The following is a 20343-nucleotide window of genomic DNA, read 5'->3' as shown; positions in this document are numbered from 1 at the left end:
GTTAAGCAAAAACATGGTTGTTCTGGTCTTTGTCAATCTATAGATACAGAGAAAGAAAAATTGGCTTTAAGGGTGGAGTCCTTTGAAAGGAAGAGATGGAAGAAACTCGCGACTGTGTTGTTGCTGAAATTCAAAAAGCTGGACTTGAAATCTCTGCAACGAAAATTCAACAAGTTTCACCTTAGAAGTACCTGGGATGGAAGATGATGGAAGACGATGGAAGACGACAATAATACCACAGAAAATTCAGATCCGAACCAGAGTCAACAACCTACAAGAGTTACAACAACTTCTAGGAGAAATCAACTGGGTCAGACCGATGCTGGGAATCACCAATGATGAACTGAGTCCGCTCTTCCATTTGCTGAGAGGAAGTTGCGACATCACTTCGCCAAGAACTTTAACCCCTGAAGCTCGTGCTGCTCTCGACAAAGTCACAGAAGCTCTTCAAAAAAGACAAGCTCATCGCTGCGTTCCTGAAAATCCTTTCTTTCTTGCAATCTTAGGAGAGAAGATGCAGCTTTGTGGACTCATTTTCCAGTGGGATGCCGCAGAACAAGACCCTTTGTTAATAATGGAATGGGTTTTTCCTCCCTACAGGTTTTCAAAGACCATTTGCTCAGTTTTAGAAATGATTGCATACATTATAATTAAGGCTAGAACCAGATTGTTAACTTTGGCAGGTCAAGAATGTTCAGTTATCTATTTGCCATTGAAAAATGATTATTTCAATTGGGCGATGCAAAATTCTGATGATTTACAATATGCATTCTTAGGTTTTCCAGGTGTTTGTTCCATACACTATCCAGCTCACAAACTACTGCAAGCAAAATTGAGTTTCAGAGAAAAACCTAAATTAAGTGAAGAACCTTTACATGCTGTGACTCTCTTCACTGATGGCTCTGGTAAAAGCCACAAGTCCGTTGTGACTTGGTTTAATCAAAAGACTGATGTTTGGGAATCTGATATTCAAACAGTAGAGGGATCCCCTCAAATTGTTGAGCTTGCTGCAGTAGTTTGAGCTTTTCAGCTGTTTCCTCAGCCTTTTAATTTGGTCACAGATTCTGCTTATGTTGCTAATGTAGTCAGGAGAATAGAAGGTTCCATTTTAAAGGATGTTAGTAATGAAACTTACATCGTTGGCTTTCATGTCTTTTTATAACTTTGCAATATAGAACTAATCCATATTTTGTTTCTCACATTAGGGCGCATTCTTCACTTCCTGGATTTTTAGTGGAAGGAAATGCAAGAGCGGACAAGCTGACAATGGTCATTTCTAACACATTGCCAAATATTTTTGAACAAGCAAAATTGAGTCATGCCTTTTTCCACTAAAATGCACAAGCACTCATGCGACTGTTCCAAATCACTAAAAGTCAAGCTAAAGCTATCATTCATACTTGCCCTGACTGTCAATTGGTACAACCTCCTGTTTCTACAGGAGCAATCAACCCCCGAGGCTTACAAAGCCTACAGTTGTGGCAAACAGGTGTTACTAAATAGCCTTCTTTTGGTAAATTTAAAAATATTCATGTTTCCATAGACACGTTCTCTGGTGCAGTTTTTGCTTCCCTTCACACAGGTGAAACTGACAGCCATGCCTGTCATCATTTCCTGATAGCTTTTGCTTCATTGGGTATACCCCAAGAAGTAAAAACTGACAATGGTCCCGCATACATATCTCAAAAATTGGCCACATTTTTAAATGAATGGGGTGTTCGACACATTTTTGGTATTCCCCACTCTCCCACAAGCCAAGCAATCATTGAAAGAACACATCAAACCTTAAAACGCATATTAGATCAACAGAGAGGGGGAACGGAAATCACCCCACAGATGAGACTGAGTAAGGCTTTGTATGGTTTTAATTTTCTAAATAGTTCAAGTACAGAACCAGATCCACCAATCTTTAGACACTTTTCAAATAGCACACAGGCAAAACTGAAAGAACATCCTCCTCTTCTAATTAGAAACCCTGACTCTGGACAGATGGAAGGCCCGTTTCAATTAATAACGTGGGGCAAAGGGTATGCTTCTATTTCCACAGGTGCTGGAAGAATTAAGTGGGTTCCTGCCAAAAACGTCAAACCGTATCGCACTTCAGAACCTGTTGTCGAGCCTAGAACTGAGGAAGCGAGTACGCAGACGTGGACCGAATGGAAGGATCCCGGGTCTCGCCTGACGCCTCTTGTGCCTGACGTTCTTTGTGCATCGGTGGAACCCATGAACTCTGATTTTGTGCCAATGTTATTTATGAGTATACGAATTGAATGCTGAATGTTTGTTTAACAAAGCTAATTTTTGGCTGAAAATTTAGGTTATTGTTTTTGTTTAGAAAGAATTCTGCCAAAACTTAGTTCTTGAAAGAGATGGGGAAGAATCAAATGGTATACTTGTTTTGCTTGATTTTAATTGTTTTTTGTCGTGCAGATTTGCCTGTGGATCAACCGAAAACGAGTGTTTGGGTGACCTTAGCCAAGGCTGCCGGATCGGATACTATATGCCTGTCTAATTCGGAACCAGAAAAGCCTTTCTCAACCTGTTTGGTTGGTGTGCCAGTGAAAGAGTTTCCTTTGGTCAGAAAAGAATCCAATGGTAAACCAGGTGGAATTGACAATGGAAACAGTCCTTCCTTCAATTGGAACATTTGTTCGAAAAAACTTCTCAGGGCAGCAAATGTTTCAAACAGTTGGGATGTGTTTCTGGAGACGGACCAATATCCACGGCAATTGCCAAAAGGGTATTGGATCATTTGCGGAGACAGAGGTTGGCAAGGCATTCCAGCCCACCTTGAAGGTGGCCCTTGTAGCATTGGTATGCTTACCATAATTGCCCCCACTGCCAAAGCAGTGATGAAAAAGAAACAAAGGAAAACAAGAGCTGTTCCTCATTATGATGAGAACTGTCAGAGTGATTTTATGCCTTGGAATGCCGCCAGAAGGCTTTCAGCAGGTATATTTCTACCCCAATTGGCTTCAGCTGTGGCATCGAGACAATTAGATCGAGTTGGATGTTGGCTGAGCAAACAAGCTAATGCCACATCCTCCGCAATCAGTGATATGTTGACCGATGTTGATAGTATTAGACATGCTACTCTTCAAAACAGAGCAGCCATTGATTTTCTCTTACTGGCAGAAGGACATGGTTGTGAGGAATTGGAAGGATTGTGTTGTATGAATTTGTCTGATCGTTCTGAATCCATTCACAAAAGCATTCAAAAATTAAAGGATCTGACAGCCCAAATTAAGGATGGAGGTTCTTGGTTGGATGATTTGTTTCAAAATTGGAGTTTTGCACCTTGGCTAAGGCAACTTTGCAAGATAGGTCTTTACATATTAGGTGTTCTAATACTGATATTGATAGTGGCACCTTGTATACTCTGTTGTCTTCGGCGAATGATGAACAAAACAGCCCGAGAAGTTTTTGTCATTCAAGCAGGAGAACTAGGAAGTAGAAGCACAGAGAGTGTACGAAATCTCACGAAAGCAGTAGATGAGGGTATTGACATGAACGAAGGTTTTGAATTAAGGCCTTGGAATCGACCAGAGTTTTTTGAACGATGCCTTGTGACTGTTGCCAAACGTGATTCATATCTCTCTTTCAGGGATTGGGTCTTCACAGCATTAAGTTGCTGTGCCGTAATATAGCAATGCTTCAGTTTAGTGAAAATAGGTCTTCAGCAGATAATAAGCAGAAATTTTGCAATAGAGCTATGAAACGCAAATAGCAAGCGACAAGAAAATGAAAGCTTCTGGGTCAAACAGAGAGGGGGAAATGTTGGAATCCATAAGGTTAGAGGATTTTTAAGAAATGGTTACAAAGAAGTATGTAGGCCTTAGACTGGAGTTTTGTTAGCATTGCAGAAAAGTTTCCCATGCAAGCAGAAAAAGTTTTCCATGCAAGCAGAAAAGTTTCCCAAGCAGTAGACGTGACAAATAACAATAGGCTTCTGTAGAACTGGCTTTAGGATGGCAACAAGGTTATTTAATGTATATCTTTAGAAGGTTAGCATGAATAGAACTCTGTTCTTTGTCTCTTATCAACTAGTCTTTGTTTTAGCTACGATTACCTATGTTTTATAAGATTGGATAGAATGCTTGTCAAGATGTGTTTTCTGTGTCTGATTGGCTGAATTCTAGTCTGAGATGATTTTATGTATTGCTGTATGAGCCCTGTTGAAGGAGACATTTTTTGGTGTGGATCAGTGAGCTGTCATGTCTCCATTTTGTATTTTGAGACTGATGTGCTGGAAATAAAAGCAAAAATCTCTTCACTGGTCTGGTTACCATGTTATCCATATTTGGATATTTTGCCGCGGCCTAGTGGGTTCCTTTTTTAAGGCGTGGGTTCCTGACACTATTGGACTTATACCTGTCCCGTCCCCCGCATATTGGTGCCTCGTGTGAGGACGTAGAATAGAAGAAAAACAAAGAAAAATCGTGGAAGTACCAGCTGCGGAGACCCAAGTGTTAACAAGGAGCACACTGTATCATCTCTCCCGCCGAAGCCAAGAAAATTGTAAGTAACTTATCTCGGGAGAGCGCTTGGGTGACGTTGGGAGGCAAAATAGCGAAAAAGAAAATTATTAAAAAAACACAAAAATGGGAACGAATTTATCAAAAGTTGAATGGGATGTTTTTCATCAATTAGAGACAATGTTACAAGAAAAAGGTCACTCTGAAATTTCAAAAACTGAGCTTAAAAACTTACTTATCTGGGTTAAAGCGAATACGCAAGATTTAAATCTGCAGTCTGCTTTTACTTTTCATTTTTGGGATCAGATAAACTGGAGAATCTATAAACTAGTCTCTCTCAAAAAAGATGAAAGCTTAAGAGAACTTATGCCGGTTTGTAGAGCGCTGTTGGAGCACTGTTTTAAACAAACTGATAATAATAAGATCAACTTGGACTCAGAAAACAAAGCTTCTGGTTCTGTCTCATTAAATTCCAGTAAACCGGAGACTGTGTGAGTATCGGAGAATGTTACAAGTGTTGTTGCAAATGCTGAAAGTATTGCTTTGAACTCTGTTGAACAAAATCTTTCTTCTCTCTCTCTGGGAAAAAATGAGACTCTTTTGGACTTTTCTTCGCGTTGTTCTGTTAATGTAAAAATATGTGACTCTTGTAAGGGGGATGGAACAAAGTGTGTAAAAGATGGAAATGAAAAAGTGACTATACTTCCTAAAATTGTTTGTGCAGGGACACTGAAACCTGAATTGGATTCTGTTGGGCCTGGGGTGGAGGCTGAGGTGGCTGCTTCCACTCGGGAAATTGTGGTTCCGGGGAACTCTTTTTCAGTTAAGCAAAAACATGGTTGTTCTGGTCTTTGTCAATCTATAGATACAGAGAAAGAAAAATTGGCTTTAAGGGTGGAGTCCTTTGAAAGGAAGAGATGGAAGAAACTCGCGACTGTGTTGTTGCTGAAATTCAAAAAGCTGGACTTGAAATCTCTGCAACGAAAATTCAACAAGTTTCACCTTAGAAGTACCTGGGATGGAAGATGATGGAAGACGATGGAAGACGACAATAATACCACAGAAAATTCAGATCCGAACCAGAGTCAACAACCTACAAGAGTTACAACAACTTCTAGGAGAAATCAACTGGGTCAGACCGATGCTGGGAATCACCAATGATGAACTGAGTCCGCTCTTCCATTTGCTGAGAGGAAGTTGCGACATCACTTCGCCAAGAACTTTAACCCCTGAAGCTCGTGCTGCTCTCGACAAAGTCACAGAAGCTCTTCAAAAAAGACAAGCTCATGGCTGCGTTCCTGAAAATCCTTTCTTTCTTGCAATCTTAGGAGAGAAGATGCAGCTTTGTGGTCTCATTTTCCAGTGGGATGCCACAGAACAAGATCCTTTGTTAATAATGGAATGGGTTTTTCCTCCCTACAGGTTTTCAAAGACCATTTGCTCAGTTTTAGAAATGATTGCATACATTATAATTAAGGCTAGAATCAGATTGTTAACTTTGGCAGGTCAAGAATGTTCAGTTATCTATTTGCCATTGAAAAATGATTATTTCAATTGGGCAATGCAAAATTCTGATGATTTACAATATGCATTCTTAGGTTTTCCAGGTGTTTGTTCCATACACTATCCAGCTCACAAACTACTGCAAGCAAAATTGAGTTTCAGAGAAAAACCTAAATTAAGTGAAGAACCTTTACATGCTGTGACTCTCTTCACTGATGGCTCTGGTAAAAGCCACAAGTCCGTTGTGACTTGGTTTAATCAAAAGACTGATGTTTGAGAATCTGATATTCAAACAGTAGAGGGATCCCCTCAAATTGTTGAGCCTTCTGCAGTAGTTTGAGCTTTTCAGCTGTTTCCTCAGCCTTTTAATTTGGTCACAGATTCTGCTTATGTTGCTAATGTAGTCAGGAGAATAGAAGGTTCCATTTTAAAGGATGTTAGTAATGAAACTTACATCGTTGGCTTTCATGTCTTTTTATAACTTTGCAATATAGAACTAATCCATATTTTGTTTCTCACATTAGGGCGCATTCTTCACTTCCTGGATTTTTAGTGGAAGGAAATGCAAGAGCGGACAAGCTGACAATGGTCATTTCTAACACATTGCCAAATATTTTTGAACAAGCAAAATTGAGTCATGCCTTTTTCCACCAAAATGCACAAGCACTCATGCGAATGTTCCAAATCACTAAAAGTCAAGCTAAAGCTATCATTCATACTTGCCCTGACTGTCAATTGGTACAACCTCCTGTTTCTACAGGAGCAATCAACCCCCGAGGCTTACAAAGCCTACAGTTGTGGCAAACAGGTGTTACTAAATAGCCTTCTTTTGGTAAATTTAAAAATATTCATGTTTCCATAGACACGTTCTCTGGTGCAGTTTTTGCTTCCCTTCACACAGGTGAAACTGGCAGCCATGCCTGTCATCATTTCCTGCAAGCTTTTGCTTCATTGGGTATACCCCAAGAAGTAAAAACTGACAATGGTCCCGCATACATATCTCAAAAATTGGCCACATTTTTAAATGAATGGGGTGTTCGACACATTTTTGGTATTCCCCACTCTCCCACAAGCCAAGCAATCATTGAAAGAACACATCAAACCTTAAAACGCATATTAGATCGACAGAGAGGGGGAACGGAAATCACCCCACAGATGAGACTGAGTAAGGCTTTGTATGGTTTTAATTTTCTAAATAGTTCAAGTACAGAACCAGATCCACCAATCTTTAGACACTTTTCAAATAGCACACAGGCAAAACTGAAAGAACATCCTCCTCTTCTAATTAGAAACCCTGACTCTGGACAGATGGAAGGCCCGTTTCAATTAATAACGTGGGGCAAAGGGTATGCTTCTATTTCCACAGGTGCTGGAAGAATTAAGTGGGTTCCTGCCAAAAACGTCAAACCGTATCGCACTTCAGAACCTGTTGTCGAGCCTAGAACTGAGGAAGCGAGTACGCAGACGTGGACCGAATGGAAGGATCCCGGGTCTCGCCTGACGCCTCTTGTGCCTGACGTTCTTTGTGCATCGGTGGAACCCATGAACTCTGATTTTGTGCCAATGTTATTTATGAGTATACGAATTGAATGCTGAATGTTTGTCTAACGAAGCAAATTTTTGGCTGAAAATTTAGGTTATTGTTTTTGTTTAGAAAGAATTCTGCCAAAACTTAGTTCTTGAAAGAGATGGGGCAGAATCAAATGGTATACTTGTTTTGCTTGATTTTAATTGTTTTTTGTCGTGCAGATTTGCCTGTGGATCAACCGAAAACGAGTGTTTGGGTGACCTTAGCCAAGGCTGCCGGATCGGATACTATATGTCTGTCTAATTCGGAACCAGAAAAGCCTTTCTCAACCTGTTTGGTTGGTGTGCCAGTGAAAGAGTTTCCTTTGGTCAGAAAAGAATCCAATGGTAAACCAGGTGGAATTGACAATGGAAACAGTCCTTCCTTCAATTGGAACATTTGTTCGAAAAAACTTCTCAGGGCAGCAAATGTTTCAAACAGTTGGGATGTGTTTCTGGAGACGGACCAATATCCACGGCAATTGCCAAAAGGGTATTGGATCATTTGCGGAGACAGAGGTTGGCAAGGCATTCCAGCCCACCTTGAAGGTGGCCCTTGTAGCATTGGTATGCTTACCATAATTGCCCCCACTGCCAAAGCAGTGATGAAAAAGAAACAAAGGAAAACAAGAGCTGTTCCTCATTATGATGAGAACTGTCAGAGTGATTTTATGCCTTGGAATGCCGCCAGAAGGCTTTCAGCAGGTATATTTCTACCCCAATTGGCTTCAGCTGTGGCATTGAGACAATTAGATCGAGTTGGATGTTGGCTGAGCAAACAAGCTAATGCCACATCCTCCGCAATCAGTGATATGTTGACCGATGTTGATAGTATTAGACATGCTACTCGTCAAAACAGAGCAGCCATTGATTTTCTTGTACTGGCACAAGGACATGGTTGTGAGGAATTTGAAGGATTGTGTTGTATAAATTTGTCTGATCATTCTGAATCCATTCACAAAAGCATTCAAAAATTAAAGGATCTGACAGCCCAAATTAAAGAAGATGGAGGTTCCTGGTTGGATGATTTGTTTCAAAATTGGAGTTTTGCACCTTGGCTAAGGCAACTTTGCAAGATAGGTCTTTACATATTAGGTGTTCTAATACTGATATTGATAGTGGCACCTTGTATACTCTGTTGTGTTCGGCGAATGATGAACAAAACAGTCCGAGAAGTTTTTGTCATTCAAGCAGGAGAACTAGGAAGTAGAAGCACAGAGAGTGTACGAAATCTCACGAAAGCAGTAGATGAGGGTATTGACATGAACGAAGGTTTTGAATTAAGGCCTTGGAATCGACCAGAGTTTTTTGAACGATGCCTTGTGACTGTTGCCAAACGTGATTCATATCTCTCTTTCAGGGATTGGGTCTTCACAGCATTAAGTTGCTGTGCCGTAATATAGCAATGCTTCAGTTTAGTGAAAATAGGTCTTCAGCAGATAATAAGCAGAAATTTTGCAATAGAGCTATGAAACGCAAATAGCAAGCGACAAGAAAATGAAAGCTTCTGGGTCAAACAGAGAGGGGGAAATGTTGGAATCCATAAGGTTAGAGGATTTTTAAGAAATGGTTACAAAGAAGTATGTAGGCCTTAGACTGGAGTTTTGTTAGCATTGCAGAAAAGTTTCCCATGCAAGCAGAAAAAGTTTTCCATGCAAGCAGAAAAGTTTCCCAAGCAGTAGACGTGACAAATAAAAATAGGCTTCTGTAGAATTGGCTTTAGGATGGCAACAAGGTTATTTAATGTATATCTTTAGAAGGTTAGCATGAATAGAACTCTGTTCTTTGTCTCTTATCAACTAGTCTTTGTTTTAGCTACGATTACCTATGTTTTATAAGATTGGATAGAATGCTTGTCAAGATGTGTTTTCTGTGTCTGATTGGCTGAATTCTAGTCTGAGATGATTTTATGTATTGCTGTATGAGCCCTGTTGAAGGAGACATTTTTTGGTGTGGATCAGTGAGCTGTCATGTCTCCATTTTGTATTTTGAGACTGATGTGCTGGAAATAAAAGCAAAAATCTCTTCACTGGTCTGGTTACCATGTTATCCATATTTGGATATTTTGCCGCGGCCTAGTGGGTTCCTTTTTTAAGGCGTGGGTTCCTGACACTATTGGACTTATACCTGTCCCGTCCCCCGCATATTGGTGCCTCGTGTGAGGACGTAGAATAGAAGAAAAACAAAGAAAAATCGTGGAAGTACCAGCTGCGGAGACCCAAGTGTTAACAAGGAGCACACTGTATCATCTCTCCCGCCGAAGCCAAGAAAATTGTAAGTAACTTATCTCGGGAGAGCGCTTGGGTGACGTGGGGAGGAAAAATAGCGAAAAAGAAAATTATTAAAAGAACACAAAAATGGGAACGAATTTATCAAAAGTTGAATGGGATGTTTTTCATCAATTGGAGACAATGTTACAAGAAAAAGGTCACTCTGAAATTTCAAAAACTGAGCTTAAAAACTTACTTATCTGGGTTAAAGCGAATACGCAAGATTTAAATCTGCAGTCTGCTTTTACTTTTCATTTTTGGGATCAGATAAACTGGAGAATCTATAAACTAGTCTCTCTCAAAAAAGATGAAAGCTTAAGAGAACTTATGCCAGTTTGTAGAGCGCTGTTGGAGCACTGTTTTAAACAAACTGATAATAATAAGATCAACTTGGACTCAGAAAACAAAGCTTCTGGTTCTGTCTCATTAAATTCCAGTAAACCGGAGACTGTGTGAGTATCGGAGAATGTTACAAGTGTTGTTGCAAATGCTGAAAGTATTGCTTCGAACTCTGTTGAACAAAATCTTTCTTCTCTCTCTCTGGGAAAAAATGAGACTCTTTTGGACTTTTCTTCGCGTTGTTCTGTTAATGTACAAATATGTGACTCTTGTAAGGGGGATGGAACAAAGTGTGTAAAAGATGGAAATGAAAAAGTTGTTTGTGCAGGGACACTGAAACCAGAATTGGATTCTGTTGGGCCTGGGGTGGAGGCTGAGGTGGCTTCTTCCACTCGGGAAATTGTGGTTCCGGGGAACTCTTTTTCAGTTAAGCAAAAACATGGTTGTTCTGGTGTTTGTCAATCTATAGATACAGAGAAAGAAAAATTGGCTTTAAGGGTGGAGTCCTTTGAAAGGAAGAGATGGAAGAAACTCGCGACTGTGTTGTTGCTGAAATTCAAAAAGCTGGACTTGAAATCTCTGCAACGAAAATTCAACAAGTTTCACCTTAGAAGTACCTGGGATGGAAGATGATGGAAGACGATGGAAGACGACAATAATACCACAGAAAATTCAGATCCGAACCAGAGTCAACAACCTACAAGAGTTACAACAACTTCTAGGAGAAATCAACTGGGTCAGACAGATGCTGGGAATCACCAATGATGAACTGAGTCCGCTCTTCCATTTGCTGAGAGGAAGTTGCGACATCACTTCGCCAAGAACTTTAACCCCTGAAGCTCGTGCTGCTCTCGACAAAGTCACAGAAGCTCTTCAAAAAAGACAAGCTCATGGCTGCATTCCTGAAAATCCTTTCTTTCTTGCAATCTTAGGAGAGAAGATGCAGCTTTGTGGTCTCATTTTCCAGTGGGATGCCACAGAACAAGATCCTTTGTTAATAATGGAATGGGTTTTTCCTCCCTACAGGTTTTCAAAGACCATTTGCTCAGTTTTAGAAATGATTGCATACATTATAATTAAGGCTAGAACCAGATTGTTAACTTTGGCAGGTCAAGAATGTTCAGTTATCTATTTGCCATTGAAAAATGATTATTTCAATTGGGCAATGCAAAATTCTGATGATTTACAATATGCATTCTTAGGTTTTCCAGGTGTTTGTTCCATACACTATCCAGCTCACAAACTACTGCAAGCAAAATTGAGTTTCAGAGAAAAACCTAAATTAAGTGAAGAACCTTTACATGCTGTGACTCTCTTCACTGATGGCTCTGGTAAAAGCCACAAGTCCGTTGTGACTTGGTTTAATCAAAAGACTGATGTTTGGGAATCTGATATTCAAACAGTAGAGGTATCCCCTCAAATTGTTGAGCTTGCTGCAGTAGTTTGAGCTTTTCAGCTGTTTCCTCAGCCTTTTAATTTGGTCACAGATTCTGCTTATGTTGCTAATGTAGTCAGGAGAATAGAAGGTTCCATTTTAAAGGATGTTAGTAATGAAACTTTACATCGTTGGCTTTCATGTCTTTTTATAACTTTGCAATATAGAACTAATCCATATTTTGTTTCTCACATTAGGGCGCATTCTTCACTTCCTGGATTTTTAGTGGAAGGAAATGCAAGAGCGGACAAGCTGACAATGGTCATTTCTAACACATTGCCAAATATTTTTGAACAAGCAAAATTGAGTCATGCCTTTTTCCACCAAAATGCACAAGCACTCATGCGAATGTTCCAAATCACTAAAAGTCAAGCTAAAGCTATCATTCATACTTGCCCTGACTGTCAATTGGTACAACCTCCTGTTTCTACAGGAGCAATCAACCCCCGAGGCTTACAAAGCCTACAGTTGTGGCAAACAGGTGTTACTAAATAGCCTTCTTTTGGTAAATTTAAAAATATTCATGTTTCCATAGACACGTTCTCTGGTAGAGTTTTTGCTTCCCTTCACACAGGTGAAACTGGCAGCCATGCCTGTCATCATTTCCTGCAAGCTTTTGCTTCATTGGGTATACCCCAAGAAGTAAAAACTGACAATGGTCCCGCATACATATCTCAAAAATTGGCCACATTTTTAAATGAATGGGGTGTTCGACACATTTTTGGTATTCCCCACTCTCCCACAAGCCAAGCAATCATTGAAAGAACACATCAAACCTTAAAACGCATATTAGATCGACAGAGAGGGGGAACGGAAATCACCCCACAGATGAGACTGAGTAAGGCTTTGTATGGTTTTAATTTTCTAAATAGTTCAAGTACAGAACCAGATCCACCAATCTTTAGACACTTTTCAAATAGCACACAGGCAAAACTGAAAGAACATCCTCCTCTTCTAATTAGAAACCCTGACTCTGGACAGATGGAAGGCCCGTTTCAATTAATAACGTGGGGCAAAGGGTATGCTTCTATTTCCACAGGTGCTGGAAGAATTAAGTGGGTTCCTGCCAAAAACGTCAAACCGTATCGCACTTCAGAACCTGTTGTCGAGCCTAGAACTGAGGAAGCGAGTACGCAGACGTGGACCGAATGGAAGGATCCCGGGTCTCGCCTGACGCCTCTTGGGCCTGACGTTCTTTGTGCATCGGTGGAACCCATGAACTCTGATTTTGTGCCAATGTTATTTATGAGTATACGAATTGAATGCTGAATGTTTGTCTAACGAAGCTAATTTTTGGCTGAAAATTTAGGTTATTGTTTTTGTTTAGAAAGAATTCTGCCAAAACTTAGTTCTTGAAAGAGATGGGGCAGAATCAAATGGTATACTTGTTTTGCTTGATTTTAATTGTTTGTTGTCGTGCAGATTTGCCTGTGGATCAACCGAAAACGAGTGTTTGGGTGACCTTAGCCAAGGCTGCCGGATCGGATACTATATGCCTGTCTAATTCGGAACCAGAAAAGCCTTTCTCAACCTGTTTGGTTGGTGTGCCAGTGAAAGAGTTTCCTTTGGTCAGAAAAGAATCCAATGGTAAACCAGGTGGAATTGACAATGGAAACAGTCCTTCCTTCAATTGGAACATTTGTTCAAAAAAACTTCTCAGGGCAGCAAATGTTTCAAACAGTTGGGATGTGTTTCTGGAGACGGACCAATATCCACGGCAATTGCCAAAAGGGTATTGGATCATTTGCGGAGACAGAGGTTGGCAAGGCATTCCAGCCCACCTTGAAGGTGGCCCTTGTAGCATTGGTATGCTTACCATAATTGCCCCCACTGCCAAAGCAGTGATGAAAAAGAAACAAAGGAAAACAAGAGCTGTTCCTCATTATGATGAGAACTGTCGGAGTGATTTTATACCTTGGAATGCCGCCAGAAGGCTTTCAGCAGGTATATTTCTACCCCAATTGGCTTCAGCTGTGGCATTGAGACAATTAGATCGAGTTGGATGTTGGCTGAGCAAACAAGCTAATGCCACATCCTCCGCAATCAGTGATATGTTGACCGATGTTGATAGTATTAGACATGCTACTCTTCAAAACAGAGCAGCCATTGATTTTCTCTTACTGGCACAAGGACATGGTTGTGAGGAATTTGAAGGATTGTGTTGTATGAATTTGTCTGATCGTTCTGAATCCATTCACAAAAGCATTCAAAAATTAAAGGATCTGACAGACCAAATTAAAGAAGATGGAGGTTCCTGGTTGGATGATTTGTTTCAAAATTGGAGTTTTGCACCTTGGCTAAGGCAACTTTGCAAGATAGGTCTTTACATATTAGGTGTTCTAATACTGATATTGATAGTGGCACCTTGTATACTCTGTTGTCTTCGGCGAATGATGAACAAAACAGCCCGAGAAGTTTTTGTCATTCAAGCAGGAGAACTAGGAAGTAGAAGCACAGAGAGTGTACGAAATCTCACGAAAGCAGTAGATGAGGGTATTGACATGAACGAAGGTTTTGAATTAAGGCCTTGGAATCGACCAGAGTTTTTTGAACGATGCCTTGTGACTGTTGCCAAACGTGATTCATATCTCTCTTTCAGGGATTGGGTCTTCACAGCATTAAGTTGCTGTGCTGTAATATAGCAATGCTTCAGTTTAGTGAAAATAGGTCTTCAGCAGATAATAAGCAGAAATTTTGCAATCGAGCTATGAAACGCAAATAGCAAGCGACAAGAAAATGAAAGCTTCTGGGTCAAACAGAGAGGGGGAAATGTTGGAATCCATAAGGTTAGAGGATTTTTAAGAAATGGTTACAAAGAAGTATGTAGGCCTTAGACTGGAGTTTTGTTAGCATTGCAGAAAAGTTTCCCATGCAAGCAGAAAAAGTTTTCCATGCAAGCAGAAAAGTTTCCCAAGCAGTAGACGTGACAAATAACAATAGGCTTCTGTAGAATTGGCTTTAGGATGGCAACAAGGTTATTTAATGTATATCTTTAGAAGGTTAGCATGAATAGAACTCTGTTCTTTGTCTCTTATCAACTAGTCTTTGTTTTAGCTACGATTACCTATGTTTTATAAGATTGGATAGAATGCTTGTCAAGATGTGTTTTCTGTGTCTGATTGGCTGAATTCTAGTCTGAGATGATTTTATGTATTGCTGTATGAGCCCTGTTGAAGGAGACATTTTTTGGTGTGGATCAGTGAGCTGTCATGTCTCCATTTTGTATTTTGAGACTGATGTGCTGGAAATAAAAGCAAAAATCTCTTCACTGGTCTGGTTACCATGTTATCCATATTTGGATATTTTGCCGCGGCCTAGTGGGTTCCTTTTTTAAGGCGTGGGTTCCTGACACTATTGGACTTATACCTGTCCCGTCCCCCGCATATTGGTGCCTCGTGTGAGGACGTAGAATAGAAGAAAAAGAAAGAAAAATCGTGGAAGTACCAGCTGCGGAGACCCAAGTGTTAACAAGGAGCACACTGTATCATCTCTCCCGCCGAAGCCAAGAAAATTGTAAGTAACTTATCTCGGGAGAGCGCTTGGGTGACGTTGGGAGGCAAAATAGCGAAAAAGAAAATTATTAAAAGAACACAAAAATGGGAACGAATTTATCAAAAGTTGAATGGGATGTTTTTCATCAATTAGAGACAATGTTACAAGAAAAAGGTCACTCTGAAATTTCAAAAACTGAGCTTAAAAACTTACTTATCTGGGTTAAAGCGAATACGCAAGATTTAAATCTGCAGTCTGCTTTTACTTTTCATTTTTGGGATCAGATAAACTGGAGAATCTATAATCTAGTCTCTCTCAAAAAAGATGAAAGCTTAAGAGAACTTATGCCGGTTTGTAGAGCGCTGTTGGAGCACTGTTTTAAACAAACTGATAATAATAAGATCAACTTGGACTCAGAAAACAAAGCTTCTGGTTCTGTCTCATTAAATTCCAGTAAACCGGAGACTGTGTGAGTATCGGAGAATGTTACAAGTGTTGTTGCAAATGCTGAAAGTATTGCTTTGAACTCTGTTGAACAAAATCTTTCTTCTCTCTCTCTGGGAAAAAATGAGACTCTTTTGGACTTTTCTTCGCGTTGTTCTGTTAATTTAAAAATATGTGACTCTTGTAAGGGGGATGGAACAAAGTGTGTAAAAGATGGAAATGAAAAAGTGACTGTACTTCCTAAAATTATTTGTGCAGGGACACTGAAACCTGAATTGGATTCTGTTGGGCCTGGGGTGGAGGCTGAGGTGGCTGCTTCCACTCGGGAAATTGTGGTTCCGGGGAACTCTTTTTCACTTAAGCAAAAACATGGTTGTTCTGGTGTTTGTCAATCTATAGATACAGAGAAAGAAAAATTGGCTTTAAGGGTGGAGTCCTTTGAAAGGAAGAGATGGAAGAAACTCGCGACTGTGTTGTTGCTGAAATTCAAAAAGCTGGACTTGAAATCTCTGCAACGAAAATTCAACAAGTTTCACCTTAGAAGTACCTGGGATGGAAGATGATGGAAGACGATGGAAGACGACAATAATACCACAGAAAATTCAGATCTGAACCAGAGTCAACAACCTACAAGAGTTACAACAATTTCTAGGAGAAATCAACTGGGTCAGACCGATGCTGGGAATCACCAATGATGAACTGAGTCCGCTCTTCCATTTGCTGAGAGGAAGTTGCGACATCACTTCGCCAAGAACTTTAACCCCTGAAGCTCGTGCTGCTCTCGACAAAGTCACAGAAGCTCTTCAAAAAAGACACGCTCATCGCTGCGTTCCTGAAAATCCTTTCTTTCTTGCAATCTTAGGAGAGAAGATGCAGCTTTGTGGTCTCATTTTCCAGTGGGATGCCACAGAACAAGATCCTTTGTTAATAATGGAATGGGTTTTTCCTCCCTACAGGTTTTCAAAGACCATTTGCTCAGTTTTAGAAATGATTGCATACATTATAATTAAGGCTAGAACCAGATTGTTAACTTTGGCAGGTCAAGAATGTTCAGTTATCTATTTGCCATTGAAAAATGATTATTTCAATTGGGCAATGCAAAATTCTGATGATTTACAATATGCATTCTTAGGTTTTCCAGGTGTTTGTTCCATACACTATCCAGCTCACAAACTACTGCAAGCAAAATTGAGTTTCAGAGAAAAACCTAAATTAAGTGAAGAACCTTTACATGCTGTGACTCTCTTCACTGATGGCTCTGGTAAAAGCCACAAGTCCGTTGTGACTTGGTTTAATCAAAAGACTGATGTTTGGGAATCTGATATTCAAACAGTAGAGGGATCCCCTCAAATTGTTGAGCTTGCTGCAGTAGTTTGAGCTTTTCAGCTGTTTCCTCAGCCTTTTAATTTGGTCACAGATTCTGCTTATGTTGCTAATGTAGTCAGGAGAATAGAAGGTTCCATTTTAAAGGATGTTAGTAATGAAACTTACATCGTTGGCTTTCATGTCTTTTTATAACTTTGCAATATAGAACTAATCCATATTTTGTTTCTCACATTAGGGCGCATTCTTCACTTCCTGGATTTTTAGTGGAAGGAAATGCAAGAGCGGACAAGCTGACAGTGGTCATTTCTAACACATTGCCAAATATTTTTGAACAAGCAAAATTGAGTCATGCCTATTTCCACCAAAATGCACAAGCACTCATGCGAATGTTCCAAATCACTAAAAGTCAAGCTAAAGCTATCATTCATACTTGCCCTGACTGTCAATTGGTACAACCTCCTGTTTCTACAGGAGCAATCAACCCCCGAGGCTTACAAAGCCTACAGTTGTGGCAAACAGGTGTTACTAAATAGCCTTCTTTTGGTAAATTTAAAAATATTCATGTTTCCATAGACACGTTCTCAGGTGCAGTTTTTGCTTCCCTTCACACAGGTGAAACTGGCAGCCATGCCTGTCATCATTTCCTGCAAGCTTTTGCTTCATTGGGTATACCCCAAGAAGTAAAAACTGACAATGGTCCCGCATACATATCTCAAAAATTGGCCACATTTTTAAATGAATGGGGTGTTCGACACATTTTTGGTATTCCCCACTCTCCCACAAGCCAAGCAATCATTGAAAGAACACATCAAACCTTAAAACGCATATTAGATCAACAGAGAGGGGGAACGGAAATCACCCCACAGATGAGACTGAGTAAGGCTTTGTATGGTTTTAATTTTCTAAATAGTTCAAGTACAGAACCAGATCCACCAATCTTTAGACACTTTTCAAATAGCACACAGGCAAAACTGAAAGAACATCCTCCTCTTCTAATTAGAAACCCTGACTCTGGACAGATGGAAGGCCCGTTTCAATTAATAACGTGGGGCAAAGGGTATGCTTCTATTTCCACAGGTGCTGGAAGAATTAAGTGGGTTCCTGCCAAAAACGTCAAACCGTATCGCACTTCAGAACCTGTTGTCAAGCCTAGAACTGAGGAAGCGAGTACGCAGACGTGGACCGAATGGAAGGATCCCGGGTCTCGCCTGACGCCTCTTGTGCCTGACGTTCTTTGTGCATCGGTGGAACCCATGAACTCTGATTTTGTGCCAATGTTATTTATGAGTATACGAATTGAATGCTGAATGTTTGTCTAACGAAGCAAATTTTTGGCTGAAAATTTAGGTTATTGTTTTTGTTTAGAAAGAATTCTGCCAAAACTTAGTTCTTGAAAGAGATGGGGCAGAATCAAATGGTATACTTGTTTTGCTTGATTTTAATTGTTTTTTGTCGTGCAGATTTGCCTGTGGATCAACCGAAAACGAGTGTTTGGGTGACCTTAGCCAAGGCTGCCGGATCGGATACTATATGCCTGTCTAATTCGGAACCAGAAAAGCCTTTCTCAACCTGTTTGGTTGGTGTGCCAGTGAAAGAGTTTCCTTTGGTCAGAAAAGAATCCAATGGTAAACCAGGTGGAATTGACAATGGAAACAGTCCTTCCTTCAATTGGAACATTTGTTCGAAAAAACTTCTCAGGGCAGCAAATGTTTCAAACAGTTGGGATGTGTTTCTGGAGACGGACCAATATCCACGGCAATTGCCAAAAGGGTATTGGATCATTTGCGGAGACAGAGGTTGGCAAGGCATTCCAGCCCACCTTGAAGGTGGCCCTTGTAGCATTGGTATGCTTACCATAATTGCCCCCACTGCCAAAGCAGTGATGAAAAAGAAACAAAGGAAAACAAGAGCTGTTCCTCATTATGATGAGAACTGTCAGAGTGATTTTATGCCTTGGAATGCCGCCAGAAGGCTTTCAGCAGGTATATTTCTACCCCAATTGGCTTCAGCTGTGGCATTGAGACAATTAGATCGAGTTGGATGTTGGCTGAGCAAACAAGCTAATGCCACATCCTCCGCAATCAGTGATATGTTGACCGATGTTGATAGTATTAGACATGCTACTCTTCAAAACAGAGCAGCCATTGATTTTCTCTTACTGGCACAAGGACATGGTTGTGAGGAATTTGAAGGATTGTGTTGTATGAATTTGTCTGATCGTTCTGAATCCATTCACAAAAGCATTCAAAAATTAAAGGATCTGACAGCCCAAATTAAAGAAGATGGAGGTTCCTGGTTGGATGATTTGTTTCAAAATTGGAGTTTTGCACCTTGGCTAAGGCAACTTTGCAAGATAGGTCTTTACATATTAGGTGTTCTAATACTGATATTGATAGTGGCACCTTGTATACTCTGTTGTCTTCGGCGAATGATGAACAAAACAGTCCGAGAAGTTTTTGTCATTCAAGCAGGAGAACTAGGAAGTAGAAGCACAGAGAGTGTACGAAATCTCACGAAAGCAGTAGATGAGGGTATTGACATGAACGAAGGTTTTGAATTAAGGCCTTGGAATCGACCAGAGTTTTTTGAACGATGCCTTGTGACTGTTGCCAAACGTGATTCATATCTCTCTTTCAGGGATTGGGTCTTCACAGCATTAAGTTGCTGTGCCGTAATATAGCAATGCTTCAGTTTAGTGAAAATAGGTCTTCAGCAGATAATAAGCAGAAATTTTGCAATAGAGCTATGAAACGCAAATAGCAAGCGACAAGAAAATGAAAGCTTCTGGGTCAAACAGAGAGGGGGAAATGTTGGAATCCATAAGGTTAGAGGATTTTTAAGAAATGGTTACAAAGAAGTATGTAGGCCTTAGACTGGAGTTTTGTTAGCATTGCAGAAAAGTTTCCCATGCAAGCAGAAAAAGTTTTCCATGCAAGCAGAAAAGTTTCCCAAGCAGTAGACGTGACAAATAACAATAGGCTTCTGTAGAATAGGCTTTAGGATGGCAACAAGGTTATTTAATGTATATCTTTAGAAGGTTAGCATGAATAGAACTCTGTTCTTTGTCTCTTATCAACTAGTCTTTGTTTTAGCTACGATTACCTATGTTTTATAAGATTGGATAGAATGCTTGTCAAGATGTGTTTTCTGTGTCTGATTGGCTGAATTCTAGTCTGAGATGATTTTATGTATTGCTGTATGAGCCCTGTTGAAGGAGACATTTTTTGGTGTGGATCAGTGAGCTGTCATGTCTCCATTTTGTATTTTGAGACTGATGTGCTGGAAATAAAAGCAAAAATCTCTTCACTGGTCTGGTTACCATGTTATCCATATTTGGATATTTTGCCGCGGCCTAGTGGGTTCCTTTTTTAAGGCGTGGGCTCCTGACACTATTGGACTTATACCTGTCCCGTCCCCCGCATATTGGTGCCTCGTGTGAGGACGTAGAATAGAAGAAAAAGAAAGAAAAATCGTGGAAGTACCAGCTGCGGAG

The sequence above is a fragment of the Melospiza melodia genome, chromosome W (genome assembly GCF_035770615.1).
Source record: "Melospiza melodia melodia isolate bMelMel2 chromosome W, bMelMel2.pri, whole genome shotgun sequence".
NCBI classification, from domain to species: Eukaryota; Metazoa; Chordata; class Aves; order Passeriformes; family Passerellidae; genus Melospiza; species Melospiza melodia.
Note: the sequence above shows the minus strand (reverse complement) of the source record.